Source organism: Mytilus californianus, unplaced genomic scaffold (genome assembly GCF_021869535.1).
Source record: "Mytilus californianus isolate M0D057914Y unplaced genomic scaffold, xbMytCali1.0.p SCAF_5, whole genome shotgun sequence".
Taxonomy (NCBI): domain Eukaryota; kingdom Metazoa; phylum Mollusca; class Bivalvia; order Mytilida; family Mytilidae; genus Mytilus; species Mytilus californianus.
Window position 1 is genome coordinate 97490849 of NW_026262701.1, and position 13874 is coordinate 97504722.

Here is a 13874-nt window from a genome sequence, read left to right on the forward strand (position 1 = left end):
CATTTCATCTATCTTTTGTTTCAACTTGTTGATAGCTTTTACAGATTTTCTCGAGATATTCATATGATTCACTCGTAACATAACAAAGATTATACTGGAAAATGACAAACTAGTAAAATAAAAGTCATATCATATTTAAGTGTACAAACAGGAAATAATCTGACTTTCGGTTCCTGAGAAAAAAACCATTTTCCAACTTGGGAGAGTACATAAATCATTCCAACGTCAGAAATTTACGAAGATGACAGTAAATTCCAATTTACGAACACAATAAAAATTGTGCCAGACAAGTTTTCTATTCTAAATGCACCCATGTCATAACCTCTACGTTCAAGTGGAACCCCGTATACCCCATTTCTCAGATATAAAATTTGACTAAATCATATATCGGTATAACGTATGATGGATGCAAAGAAATGAATCCAATTATAAGAAAACATAAGTTGATGATACTTTACTGCGTATATTTAAACAATTCATAGCTTCATATGATTTATTCATTGCATAACTAGGATAAAGTACGACTATTGTCAAAACGCAAAAGAGAAGATGAAGTATAATCCATCCTTAACCCGCATTAGAATTTAAAAACAAACTTAACAGGTCTACATACACTTTTGCAATATCTACCATCAAGACCGTTTATATTGCAAGACACCTGCCTTACTTACAGCTGGTTGTCAACGCAAACAGTGTAAAAAAAAGAATAGTTTCTTCCTTTCTTCTTTTAAATAACATTATGTAAACTGCTTTATTTTATTTGTGCTTCGGGCCAATCTGATGATTCAAACCATTTTGGTGTAAACGTATTATTTTAAAGAATTCGTTATGTATATGTAATTCAATAATTGGGATTAGGAAACAAGAGCAGTGCTCTTATATAAATCCATCTTCCTAAATTCAAAAATAAAATTACGAAACTATGTTTACATGCTGAATAGCAAAAGAACATATCCAGTCAATGAATACAATGATATAAAGAAAGTTCATTATTAGTTGTTACATATATAAAAAAAGCAAAGGGAGGGGGTGAAAGGTGTTTAGAAAAATGAGATTGTCAATAAAGAAAGGGACTTCTTTATAAGGAAGGAGTTAATAAATAGAATTATTAGAAGAAAAAAAAAACATTTTCAACTGATTTTTACAGTTGTTTTTATGTAATGTGGTTGCTGTCTGTCATATTTGGTTTTTGTTTTGAGGGACTGGCTTTTGGCCGCATGGTACCTATGGGAACTGATAGTACACTAGCAGCAGTACCGGTTCAGTGGTACTAACACACGCATGGTAACGATTTACTAGCGCACATGTTGGCAACAGAGCAGCAGTCTTAGGTTTTTACTGATGCATAGGGTTAACCAAGACGTTATGTATTTAATTATTATTATTTGAACTTAAACTTGTTTCTTATGTCTATGTAAAATAAAGAGCAGTTTAGATATTATGCATACTTATCATTCAAGTCATTGTTTATATTTCATGTACAAATGTTGCACACTGAATAGACTTTTATTCATTTGTATTGGTTTAATTTTAGTATTATCTGACTTAGTTTTTTTTCACTTGAAGTAGCTAAATTAAGAAATTAAAGGCAATTACATCGACAGATCCATCAAAAGTTGGATGCCTTTGATGTTACGGTATCGTAGGTTGCTGTCTCATAGAAACTTACCTCATATCTTATTCTTGTTATATTGTTAGGTTACTTATATATTAAAACATTAAACTTTGAGACTAGCTTTGCAGGTCAAGTAACAGGGGTTAAAGCAAGTCATATCAAGTGTCAGAATATATGAAATTTTCAACACACATTTCGGCATGATTTTACTAAACTATATACCATCTGCTTTATCAAACTGGCAAATATGAACCTAACATTGTAACCAACAATCGTGTTTTTCCCTCCGGTTTAGCTCGAATTTTTCTCAAAATGAAAACAGCTACCAATAAGCGATTTTAACATTTATTTTAAAACATGCTAAATCAACCCTATTTCGATGAGTATACTACGTGAATTGATACAACATATATCATTTTATTCCCATTACATTCCGTTGTCATATATACATTATTATTTAGATAACCGATAAATATGATTATAGGCCAGATTTTCGCTGCATAATTGTTTAACTTATCAATGGATAGCCCCTTGTTACTGTCTTTGTAACACCTCTAGTCAATATAATCAAATTTGTATCATTTCTAGATAACAATAATCATTTAAAGTATCTCACAGAAATAAAATCTAACTAAGGTTTCAACTTACTCAAATTTATTTGACCTTATTTGGTGTTTCCAAGCTTTTAGTCACGAGCGTATACCTATGAAAGCCATTACTGCAGACGCATTTGGCAAATGGAAATCATATGTTATACTGTATAAAATAATGCCTTGTAATTGTTTTGTTTGCTTTCGAATCAAAGGTTGCCTATTGGCAATCCTGTATAAGCTTATAACGAACTAGCAGAGTATCATCAATTTTATTGACAATTTTTAAGTTACTATTAGATTCCGAATGATATGAAATTAATGATAAATTCAACGTAACTGACGAAAGAAGAATAACAATATGAAAATTTCAAATTCTAGATGAGAAGAAACAAGCCTCACAGTTTATAAGGCAACATTATACATTTTGTACAGAGAATAGGACAAACAAAAGTATATACCTGGGTGTAAAATCGTAGTCTGATATACCAATATGCGATTTTCCGTACATTTTGAGACTAGTTAAACGACTGTATTACAAAACAAAAATGAGAATGTTAAAACTCATATGGCAATAAGTAATTTAGAGTATATTTCTAGTAGACCTTTCATTCTCTTTTTGTCTCGTAATTTTATTAATCATTATATTAAATTCGTATTTTTTTTAAATCAAAATAATACAAATCACGAGACCGAGAAAACGGACATTTGAAACAATCTAGTATATTAAACGTTTATTACATCAGATATAGATACATAACCCCTGTGTGGAAAAAGGTCGGATTTTTTATCAAGCATTGTCAATTTTTCACCTACAGTAAATATTATGCAATATTTAAATATTATTTAAGATTGCACTATCTTTCAACTGACTTCATTTAAGGACATATACTATAAACAACTATTATTTTGTATGGCATGTCATGTATTTACAAGTATTTTACAGATTAGACTATATATTGCTTAGTACTCTAAATTCGTTTCATATATAAGACTGACAAAGACCGACAATTCTTTGTAATTTACTGCACAATGTGGTTTCTAACTAAAAAAAAACAAAACAGTGTCACGTTGAACAGTCTGATAAATTGATTTTTAGTATAGCATAACGTTGCCTGATTTCTCAAAAATGCATATGAAAAAAAAACATTATATCGTTCTTAAGGAACTATTTTTGACAATATAGAATGGAGATGTTCGCGTCAGACAGTTTTATGAACTGGTGAGATCAAAATTTGTCTCGAACAAATGCGTATTTATCTTATATCATATAGTCCCTTCCAGTCATTTTTTTAAACAAAAAGAGGCGCGTGAAAGCATTACCACGGCGATGTTTTGAAGCAAAATAAAATAGACAAAACATTAAACACCATAAAAGCTGCAATTAGAAAATGAGAAATGATGTAAAGATTAAAAAAGAACAACCTTTAAAACAAAACAAAATCATTCACACAAAAAAAGACTGCATCCATGAGTATTTAGGTTCCGTTTTGCCATATATCGAATTTCAAAGAGGACAACAAATATGTTTATAATGTATAATAAATGTATGATGTCCAAGGGTGGGGATTGAACCGACTTTGTGCGAGTATTATATCAAATTTGGCATGCATTGACATCATCAAAAATGCCTTGTAATTGTTCTGTTTGTTTTTGAATCAAAGGTTGTCTATTGGCAATCCTGTATAAGCTAATAACGAACTAACAGTATCATCAATTTTATTGACAATTTTTAAGTTATTATTAGATTCCGAATGATATGAAAATTATGATAAATTCAACGTAACTGACGAAAGAAGAATAACAATAAGAAAATTTCAAGTTCTAGATGAGGAGAAACAAGCCTCAAAGTTTATATGGTAACATTATACAGAGAATAGGATAAACAAAAGTATATACCTGGGTGTAAAATCGTAGTCTGATATACCAATATGCGATTTTCCGTACATTTTGAGACTAGTTAAACGACTGTATTAAAACAACAAAAAAGAGAATGTTAAAACCCATATGGCAATAAGTAATTTAGAGTATATTTCTAGTAGACCTTTAATTCTCTTTTTGTTTCGTAATTTTATTAATCATTATATTAAATTCGTATTTTTTTAAAATCAAAATAATACAAATCACGAGACCGAGAAAGCGGATATTTAAAACAATCTAGTATATTAAACGTTTATTACATCAGATATAGATACATAACCCCTGTGTGGAAAAGGTCGGATTTTTTTATCAGGCATTGTCAATTTTTCACCTACAGTAAATATTATGCAATATTTAAATATTATTTAAGATTGCACTATCTTTCAACTGACTTTATTTAAGGACATATACTATAAACAACTATTGTTTTGTATGGCATGTCATGTATTTACAAGTGTTTTTCAGATTAAACTATATATAGCTTAGTACTCTAAATCGTCTCATATAAAAGACTAACAAAGACCGACAATTCTTTGTAATTTACTGTACAATGTGGTTTCTAACTAAAAAAAAACTAAAATAGTGTCACGTTGAACAGTTTGAAAAAATGATTTTTAGTATATCATAAAGTTGCCTGATTTCTCAAAAATGCATATGAAAAAACCATTATATCGTTCTTTTGGAACTATTTTTGACAATATTAAATGGAGATGTTAGCTTCAGACAGTTTTATGAACTATTGAGATCAAAATTTATCTCGTATAAATGCGTATTTAATATATAGTCCCTTCCCGTAATTTTTTTTAAACAAACAGAGACGCGTGAAATCATTACCACGGCGATGTTTTGACGTAAAATAAAAGAGACAAAACATTAAACAACATACAAGCTGCAATTAGAAAATGAGAAATCATGTAAAAATTGAAAAAGAACAACCTTTAAAACAAAACAAAATCATTCACACAAAAAAATTGCATCCATGAGTATTTAGCTTCCGTTTTGCCATGTATCGAATGTCAAAGAGGACAACAAACATGGTTAAAAAGTGTGTCACTTGAGATATTGATATCATCCTTATGAATTTGAATGCACAAATGAAAACTGGTTTTGCAGAGAAAAAAACGTATTTTAGGTCAGAGTGTTCAATATAGCGACTTATTTTGTACTTTGGATTACTTCTAGTCATATCTATACATGCGACAGTAATATGCTACAGAAAAAATGTTAAAGTTTATAAATAGTTAATAAACGATTACAGAAGAGGATGTGTCCTCTAATAAGTCGGGTTATCTTAAGATCAAATGTATAAATAAACATGGATTAATTTGGTCATATAGCTCTCCATATTTTTAAGTATACTTGTACATCCTTGGCTTTCAATTTTTGTAGGTTTGAGAGTTCCTGGTGATGGTAAATACAGAAAAGCGCTTCGGACTCGTTATTCATTTTCTAGCACTGCATGCATACCTCTGCGGCAGGACTGTTAGTCCCCGATGGTACTATCAACTCTGCAGTCAATGGTTCTGACATGATTTATAACATACATTTCTTTAATTCTATGTTGAAAATTTTAATAATCATTAAGAAACTACGGTCTTAACTCCCTCAATCAGAGTTGACTTGAGATGGATTGTTTTTATGTTTGTTTCGGTCATATAGCTCTTCAAGTTTTTAAAAGAGATGCAAAAGATACCAAAGGAATATTCAAACTCATTAGTCAACGCCGTAGCAAAAAAATAAAAAAAAATAAAAAGACAAACAACAGTATACAAAACACAACATAGAAAACTAAAGATTGAGTAACAAGAACCCCACCAAAATCCGGGGGTGATCTCAGGTGCTCCGGGAAGGTAAGCAGATCCTGCTCTAGATGTGTCATCCGTTGTGTTGCTCATGTAAGTACAAACCCGGTGATAAGACTAATTCGGTAGGTGACAGGTATTTATAAATTCTAGACTCTAATTATTTTTGGTTTTTACGTTTCAGACGAAGTGTATCCCAGAAAAGCGCATCGAGCGCATCACATTTATAAAGTGTAAGTGTTAACCAGCACATAATGTAAAGGTTTTGACAAATAAGCCATAGATAAAGACACTATAACAGATGCGCATTTAACTGTAAAAAAGGTGTAGTGACAATGATAAATCAGTGAAGCCGAAAGTTTTTTTTATTAGTTACAATAAAGGTGTTAATAAATGTAATATTGCAGGTAAACGTTTTATCCACTCTCCAATATTAAAGTCTGAAAAAAGAGGAGGTAATATGATATTTACTTTTATTGCTTTGAGATTGTGGTGGGACTGGGAAACGATAACAATATAAATGTAGTATGTCCCAGGGTGGGGATTGAACCGACTTTGTGCGAGTATTATATCAAATTTACATCATTTATGAATGATCATAGGATTTAACAATCTTTTCTTTTTTCTTTTTATAAATGCCCTACACAATGTTGGGATATTCGCTAGAATCGACTAGAATTAGCTTTTTTTCACAGACAGAAGTTCTAAATTTTGAAATGAAAATCTAAATCTAAATGTTCTCATTTTCTTCAAAAGTTTGAATTCAAAAGTCTAAAAGTATTAATCATAACGTTGCAACCAGATTTGAATACGTGAAATTAATATCCAAAAAGTCGGGAATTTATTTCAGATATTTAAATTGAAAATATTTTAAGATTTAAAAAAATTAAAATTTAAAATGCTTGAACTATAATGGTTTACTTTTACAAATTGTGACTTGGATGGATAGTTGTCTCATTGGCACTCATACCACATCTTCTTATATCTATTTTCAAGATTTCAAGTTTAAATTATTTTTTTTATTGCTGTGAGCTACAGGATATTGGGTTTACACGCCTGATTCCGACGTAGTGTGTATTCACAAATCTTCCAAATTCGAACGGACCCGTTTTCTTAAAAAGGAACCCATCGTCATACATGAGAGGGACACGAGGATCACTATTTAAAAGTATCTATATTTACTTACTAGTACTCTATTGCAAATGTTTAAGCCAGATACATTTTGTTTGAGTAGAAACTTGTTTATAATTTATTTAGCGATTCACTGACATTATAATATCGATTTATTATTTAGATTCTCGTTTTTTTTATAAAAGTCATTGTCAAACGATGATCGACAATAATTGCAACAGTACAAAACACTAGGGAAAAACAATATACAACCACAAAAATTTTGCGGTCGTATAAAAAGGTTACTTACATCATCATATATAGTATCACTACTAATCGTACTAATGACAATGTTGTATCTGCATGGGACTTCTCCGAATGTTTTTCCATATCATTTAACTGTCATTTTGAAACTCCCTATAGCGAGCAGACTGATGCTACGATTGTTCTGTATAGACTGATTTTTTTAATTTTCAAACACCATATCTTTAATTATTATGTGGCTTTCAGGGAATAAAAAAGAATATTACAGAACACGTTTCTTGTTTCAAAATGAAAAAGAAAAAGAAAAACATAAAACAACAAATGTGATAATTCAATTCTTGTAACAAGTATGTTATACATCTATGAGGGCGTTAGCCCGAATGAGTGTATCTTATTTACACCAAGATATCATTGTAAATGCAGAATGATAGTTTTCAAGAATATGAGGACGTTAGCCCGAATCGGTGTAACTAATTTACACCATGATATTATTGTCAATGCAGAATGATAGTTTTCAATAATTCAAAAGGGGGGTCTTTTAGCGATTTGATCATTTGTTATTGGAAAGCATGATAAATGCAGGGTATCCAATTTCATTTAACGACATCTTGGTGATAAATAGCGATATATTATTTCTGTGACTTGTCTGTAGGTGTTGCTCTCAGCCTATTGCAGTTGATTCACAATTCTGACCCAATTGCAATTTGTTTTATCAAACCAAACTGTCCAACAGAAATTTATACCAACTTTTTAATAGTGCAAGGTGATAAATTAACCTGCAACCATATAAGACTTTATATCTACTTCATAGCTATTATGAAAATGTTGATAAAAAATTCTATTCATATTGTTATTGTAAAGAGTCATTTGAAAGGTGAGAGGTAGTTATTTTTGAGTTGCTAAAAAAAATTTCCAAACTAAGCTTTTATACTATTTTTATTTCAAAAGTCTTCTATTTTCATAAGAATCAGACATCAGTTTGAATTAAAACTTGCTATATTCAGTAAAAGATATGTGAAATAAAAGTATGTTGGTAATAAGTTTCCATGCGGGAGATAATCTAAACTCATTGACCCCTTTTTTGATATATTGATCTTATCTCCCTTTAAAACATCGAGGGAATATATTTAAACTTAATGTATAATTCACCAAGTATTTTAGATTTTCATTTTAAGAAAGCTTTGTGACATGAATAGCAAAACACATTGTTAGAAGAAATAATTCAAAAACTTAAATCTGAACATTATTTGGCAATTCAAAAATGACTACCTCTCACCTTTCGAATGACTCTGTAAACAAATTCTAATTTACACCACTATATTATTATCAATGTAGAATGATAGTTTTTAATAATTTAGGAGGGAGTCTTTCAGCGGTTTTACCATATGTTATTGATAAGCACATAAATGCAAGGTATCCAATTTCATTTAATGACATCCCGGTGTAAGTATAGAAATTGTTAGCTATAATTTCATAATAGCAATGAATATATATAGAAGTGGAATTTAAGGATTGTAGGTATGTTTTGATTCATTTTGACTCTGATGGTTTGACTGTGGTTTTCTACAGCAGTTGGGTAAAACTTCACCAGTACAACAGTTTCAATATTGGTTTGATAGAACAAATTTCAATTAGGTCATAATTTAGAATAAACTGCAATAGGTGGAGAGCAACAGGTACAGTCAAGTTCTAGTAAATGATATAGGTGTCAATAATGTTTTATTATATATAAATAAGTGTTCAACATGGTATACATGTTTTGTTAACTTTATATGTTGTTCTGCTTATAGTTTCATTATATTCGATTCCAAATAGCTTCAATTATACGACTTGTCTACATTTTTTTTTATTATCGCTAAACAATGTCTGAAATATTTGCAACAATCTAAATAATAGCAAGTCAGTGGCAACAGTAATAATTAAACAATGCTAACAGTATATATCTGAATAAGTATAGTAGCTATACTTTTGATATGATAGACTGTACGATCTAATTTTCGTGGGCAGTTCCAAGCGCAGGTGCGAGTATAAAGGACAATATTAAATAGATTTATATAAAAAGAGTCATACAACAAGACTTATTGTGATGGCCGGGAGGTGGTTGATAAAGCGTGGGTGTAATACACAGGGGCGCCTTGGGCCCCATGTTATAATGATACTTTCTGTTAAGTTTATTTATCACGAATGCAAAGTAGAAGCAGTTTTTAACATGATCACAGAAGCAGGGATAAATCCTTTGTTGTGATACAAGGCTGTGGCTTCCTTTCTAGACGAAAAAAATGTTGTTTAGATTTTTATAGCAAAATTCCTTTTTAATAAAAACAAAGCTAGATCGGCCACAGTGGAGTTTATTTATTTCAACAGTCATACAAACAATCATAATGTCGGGGTAGTTCTGAACTAGCCGCAATGTAAATTTCCATTGAACATTTCCCAATTACCCTCCACTCAGTTACCTAGCAAAAGTGGAAAAATAAGTTCATTTTAGCCTTGAGGTTGCATTATTGTACATATGCTTAAAACCACCTTCAATTCCATTACAACAAGTGATGTCCCAGTTCTAGGCGTCTTTAAAAATAAATAAAAAGTGGACTGAATGTGGATTGCTTTCTAGAGATTACTTAGAGTCTGTCAAAAACATGTCTTCCTCTTCAACAGTCTTGAAAACATTCAGGTGTCTAAAATATAGAAAGGCCAAAATAAATTATTAAATAAATAAATCAATAAATCAATCAATCAATCAATCAATCTATCAATCAAGAATTTTTAACCAGGAACAATGCTATAGATATCAATATAAATCCGCTTTAAATCATAATTTCTCTGAAGCCCCATGTATCAAACTTCTATGTTGCAGATCCTATCATAATTTACATGATAGAATGTTGCTGCTTACAAGGAAACAATTGAACCAATGAATTTTAAAGTTGAAGTCTTCCTTCCAAAAGTATAATGGCCCACATATGATTGACTGTTATTCAATATCAATGTCACAGATTACAACCAAATGTTCAATTTGTCGTAGCCACTATTCCGTCTTGTTTTCTCTGATTGTGACAATTATGATAGGATGATTTAACTTTCCACGAGTGTCACTGGTAGAACAAGAACTAATTACTGCTCTGTATTATAGTTTTCAGTGATGTAATGTTTGCTATTTTTATCTTAATATGTCTGCGCTATTTCAACTGGTAATAATCTTGTTCTATCTTTTGTACCGATAAACTGTGTTTTCATTTTAAACCTTCGAATTCGGTCAAGTTTATGGTTTGAGAATTTACGTGTACCAGTTAATTGGATATAGTAATGTCGTTAGGTTAGATAAGAGAAATTTGGCAATCTGGCGAATCACTTAATATTATATTATCATCGTATTCCAACTGCTTAAATCGACGGGTGTCACTAGTGGAACAGGAACTGCTATTTCTATCCGGAGTGTATATACCCACGTTAAATTTATGGAGTTCGCTTTGCACCTAGTTTTCTTTCTAGTGTTTGTGACTTGTTGTTTGTCTTTTCTTTCCTTTTCTTTTTGTCACAGTTTGTGTTTCTTTCGACTTCAGGGGCATATGGGCCGGGGGCATTTGCCCTTCCCACTTGTAAATGATAGAGGATGATGACTTATTACTAGACTATCTGGACATTACGACTATAGAAGCTATATTTTTGTTTTGTTTTTGCTTGCTCATTCTAAAAGTTTGCCCCTCTCTTTTCAGTCTACCCATACGCCATTGGGCTATAGGTTTTGTTTGCCCTCTTTTTATCTTAACCCTTCGCCCCTTTTAAATTCAGAACGAATATATAATCTTTTAAGTTGAAAAACATAGCTATTGTAAATTCACGTAAGTGATTTTGTGGATTCATTTATTTTGGTGTGTAACAATTTTTGTGGGTTGTGGACTAGCTGCACCTTTATGGTGACTGGCTTTACTGATTTTGACATATACTGTAGAAAAATTAAGTTTATAGTATACCAGGAGTAACAATGATAGCACTGTACATATTTTATGTGTGAATTTAAGGGTGTTTCACTCACCAAACTATGAAATTTAAGAGTTTGACAATTCACATTTTAAACTTTTTACGGTTTAGAACTCTTGATCCCATTTTTTAGTATTTTTCTCATGAATTTAAGTGAAAAGAAAAAAGACATTTGGTCCCTTGTAGACATCAATTGGAAATTGTAAAAAGAAACATTATTTATTTGCGTGTTGTTGCTGTGTTACATTTTCAGAGATAAAACATAAGAATTTAGACAAAATATTGATTGACTGGGTTACAAAAGATTAGCCAGTGATGAGGGAATTTTTTTTATAAAAATTAGATGTGGTATGATTACCAATGAGACACTATCCACCAGAATTAAAATGTAGTAGTAGTAAGCAACTATAGGCCATCGTACGGCCTTCAACAATGATTAATACGCAACGCATACCGTGTAGTCGGATATGAAAAATGTGAAACAATTCAAACGAGACAACGAACAGTCTAATTTATAACAAAACAATTTACGAAAAACCGATATGACAGACACGAACCAACCACAACAACTGTACTACAGGCTCTTGATTTGGAACAGGCACATAAAGAATGTGGCGGGGTTAAACATGTTAAGGGATTTCGTTACCACAAATTACTTAAAACCTTTACTAAATTCTTCCACAGATATAAAGATTTGGTTTTGAAGTTTGGTTGTACCTGTAGAAAACTTATTTCAAGCGGGATTGCACATCCTCATTTTTACGGCAATATTATTTACCGTGCCCGGAAATTTAGATACGATCCTGGCAAACTTATCGATCCTTTAAATAAACTTATGCTAAAAGGTTACCAATTCAACACTGTAATTAGATCATTAAATATTGTTTTTGTTGGTACTAATATTGATTTTGTTATCAGTAAATTAAAAGCAAAGTAAATATTATTGTTATATACATATACACATTCATGGATCTACAATCTGTCGATACCTGTATCTTGGCATTGCACAAGGTCATGTTTCTCTCTGACTGTTTATGACGTCTTTACACTAAATCCATTGGATGTTGGATGTGTACGGATTGATAATTTAGTCTTAGATGCATGATTTTTTTTATTAGTTGTTGTTGGCTTTGAACTAGCTGTCAGTAACTGCGAGTACTCTCAGATCTGTACTTCGTGTCTTTTTGTTGTTTGTATGTACAAGTACCTGGCTACGTCCACTTGTATTTGTAGTGTTTGTATTTTTATCCATCTGATGAGTTAAGCCTCTTTCAACTGATTTTTATAGTTCGTTCTTATGTTGTACTGTTACACCACTGTCCAAGGTTAGGGGAGGGTTGGGATCCCGCTAACATGTTTAACCCCGCCACATTCTGTATGTATGTGCCTGTCCCAAGTCAGGAGCCTGTAATTCAGTGGTTGTCGTTTGTTTATGTGTTACATATTTGTATTTTCGTTCATTTTTTGTATATATTTTAATGTATGTCTTGTTGTAAGTTATCCTCCTGTGACATAATCTTCATTTTGGTAGAAGTAGAAATAGAAGAAGAACAATAGTTTGACAATAACTTAAAACATGAATACGATCATGTTGTAATACCTTGATAAACAAATGTAATATACATATAAGAGATTTAGAAAATGAAAACAAACCTTCTATGAAATGTCCAGATGTTCGAATTGTTTACATATAGTTTTGTGTGTCATAACATTACACAAGTTTCCTGTTGACAAGAGTTTGTATCACTACACAATGTTATTGTAATTAATGAATAAAGTTAACGTTTTTCGACACAAACGAAGGAAGGTACAAAACAAGTTTACGGATTGAAATACATTTGCCCGGTGGAATTTCTACATCACATCCAACAAAAAATTTATAAAGGATTGATTGCAGAAGGATTGATTGCATTTCAGCAGAATGACTGAAATCACCATAACAGGGTTAGACTCGTTATAATAATAATCACGCATATATTAATAAGTATTTGTACATTCTTGACTTTCAAATATTTGCCTTTTAAAGGTAAGTCCGAAAAAGCACTTCGTATGCATTAAATTTATAAAGTGCTTTTTTCATTTCAAATCTTTAATTCTGAAACATTTGAAGAGGTACATGTATGTTCCAGATCATTTCAAAATCACATCGTTTTATAACTACGATTTGTCCAATATTTAGGTGGTATTTTTAACAGTAAGCTCTATACATAAACAAGTCATGAAATATAAAAAAAGCAACCGCCCCAAAAAAATTCAACTCCAAACCCCCCTCCCCCCAAAAAAACTCAAAAAGCAACAAGACATAAAAACCAAAATAAAACAAAACCCTCCAAAAATAAAAACCGACCAAGCATTCTCTTTTTTTTTTTTATTAATAACAGAAATAAGGAAAATGAAAAAAACGGATCAATCAGACGATAACAAAATAAACAAAACCAATTTATAACAGAAAAAAAAAAAGCTTGTTAACCTGACAATATTCAAAGTAACTATATTCCGAAAAAATTGAAAGAGAAATGTGAAGTCAATACGAAATACATATGATTGACTGTTTGATGAATGTTAAATTAACGTCTAGTGGCAAATACTTCA

General features: G+C 31.1%; 1 protein-coding gene and 1 long non-coding RNA gene across 2 annotated transcripts in view; both read right to left on the bottom strand.

The window, feature by feature from the left end:
* Positions 1-12962, bottom strand: part of LOC127700342 (uncharacterized) — a 218607-nt gene extending 205645 nt beyond the window's left edge. Inside the window, exon 1 of the mRNA XM_052203763.1 lies at positions 12936-12962. The gene's annotated coding sequence lies outside the window, so the exon portion shown is untranslated. The remainder of the gene's footprint in view (positions 1-12935) is intronic.
* LOC127700343 (uncharacterized) overlaps positions 1-13874 on the bottom strand; it is a 243894-nt gene that overhangs the window by 205645 nt on the left and 24375 nt on the right. The window contains exon 2 of the long non-coding RNA XR_007981554.1: positions 9828-9979. This is a non-coding gene — a long non-coding RNA (uncharacterized LOC127700343). The remainder of the gene's footprint in view (positions 1-9827; positions 9980-13874) is intronic.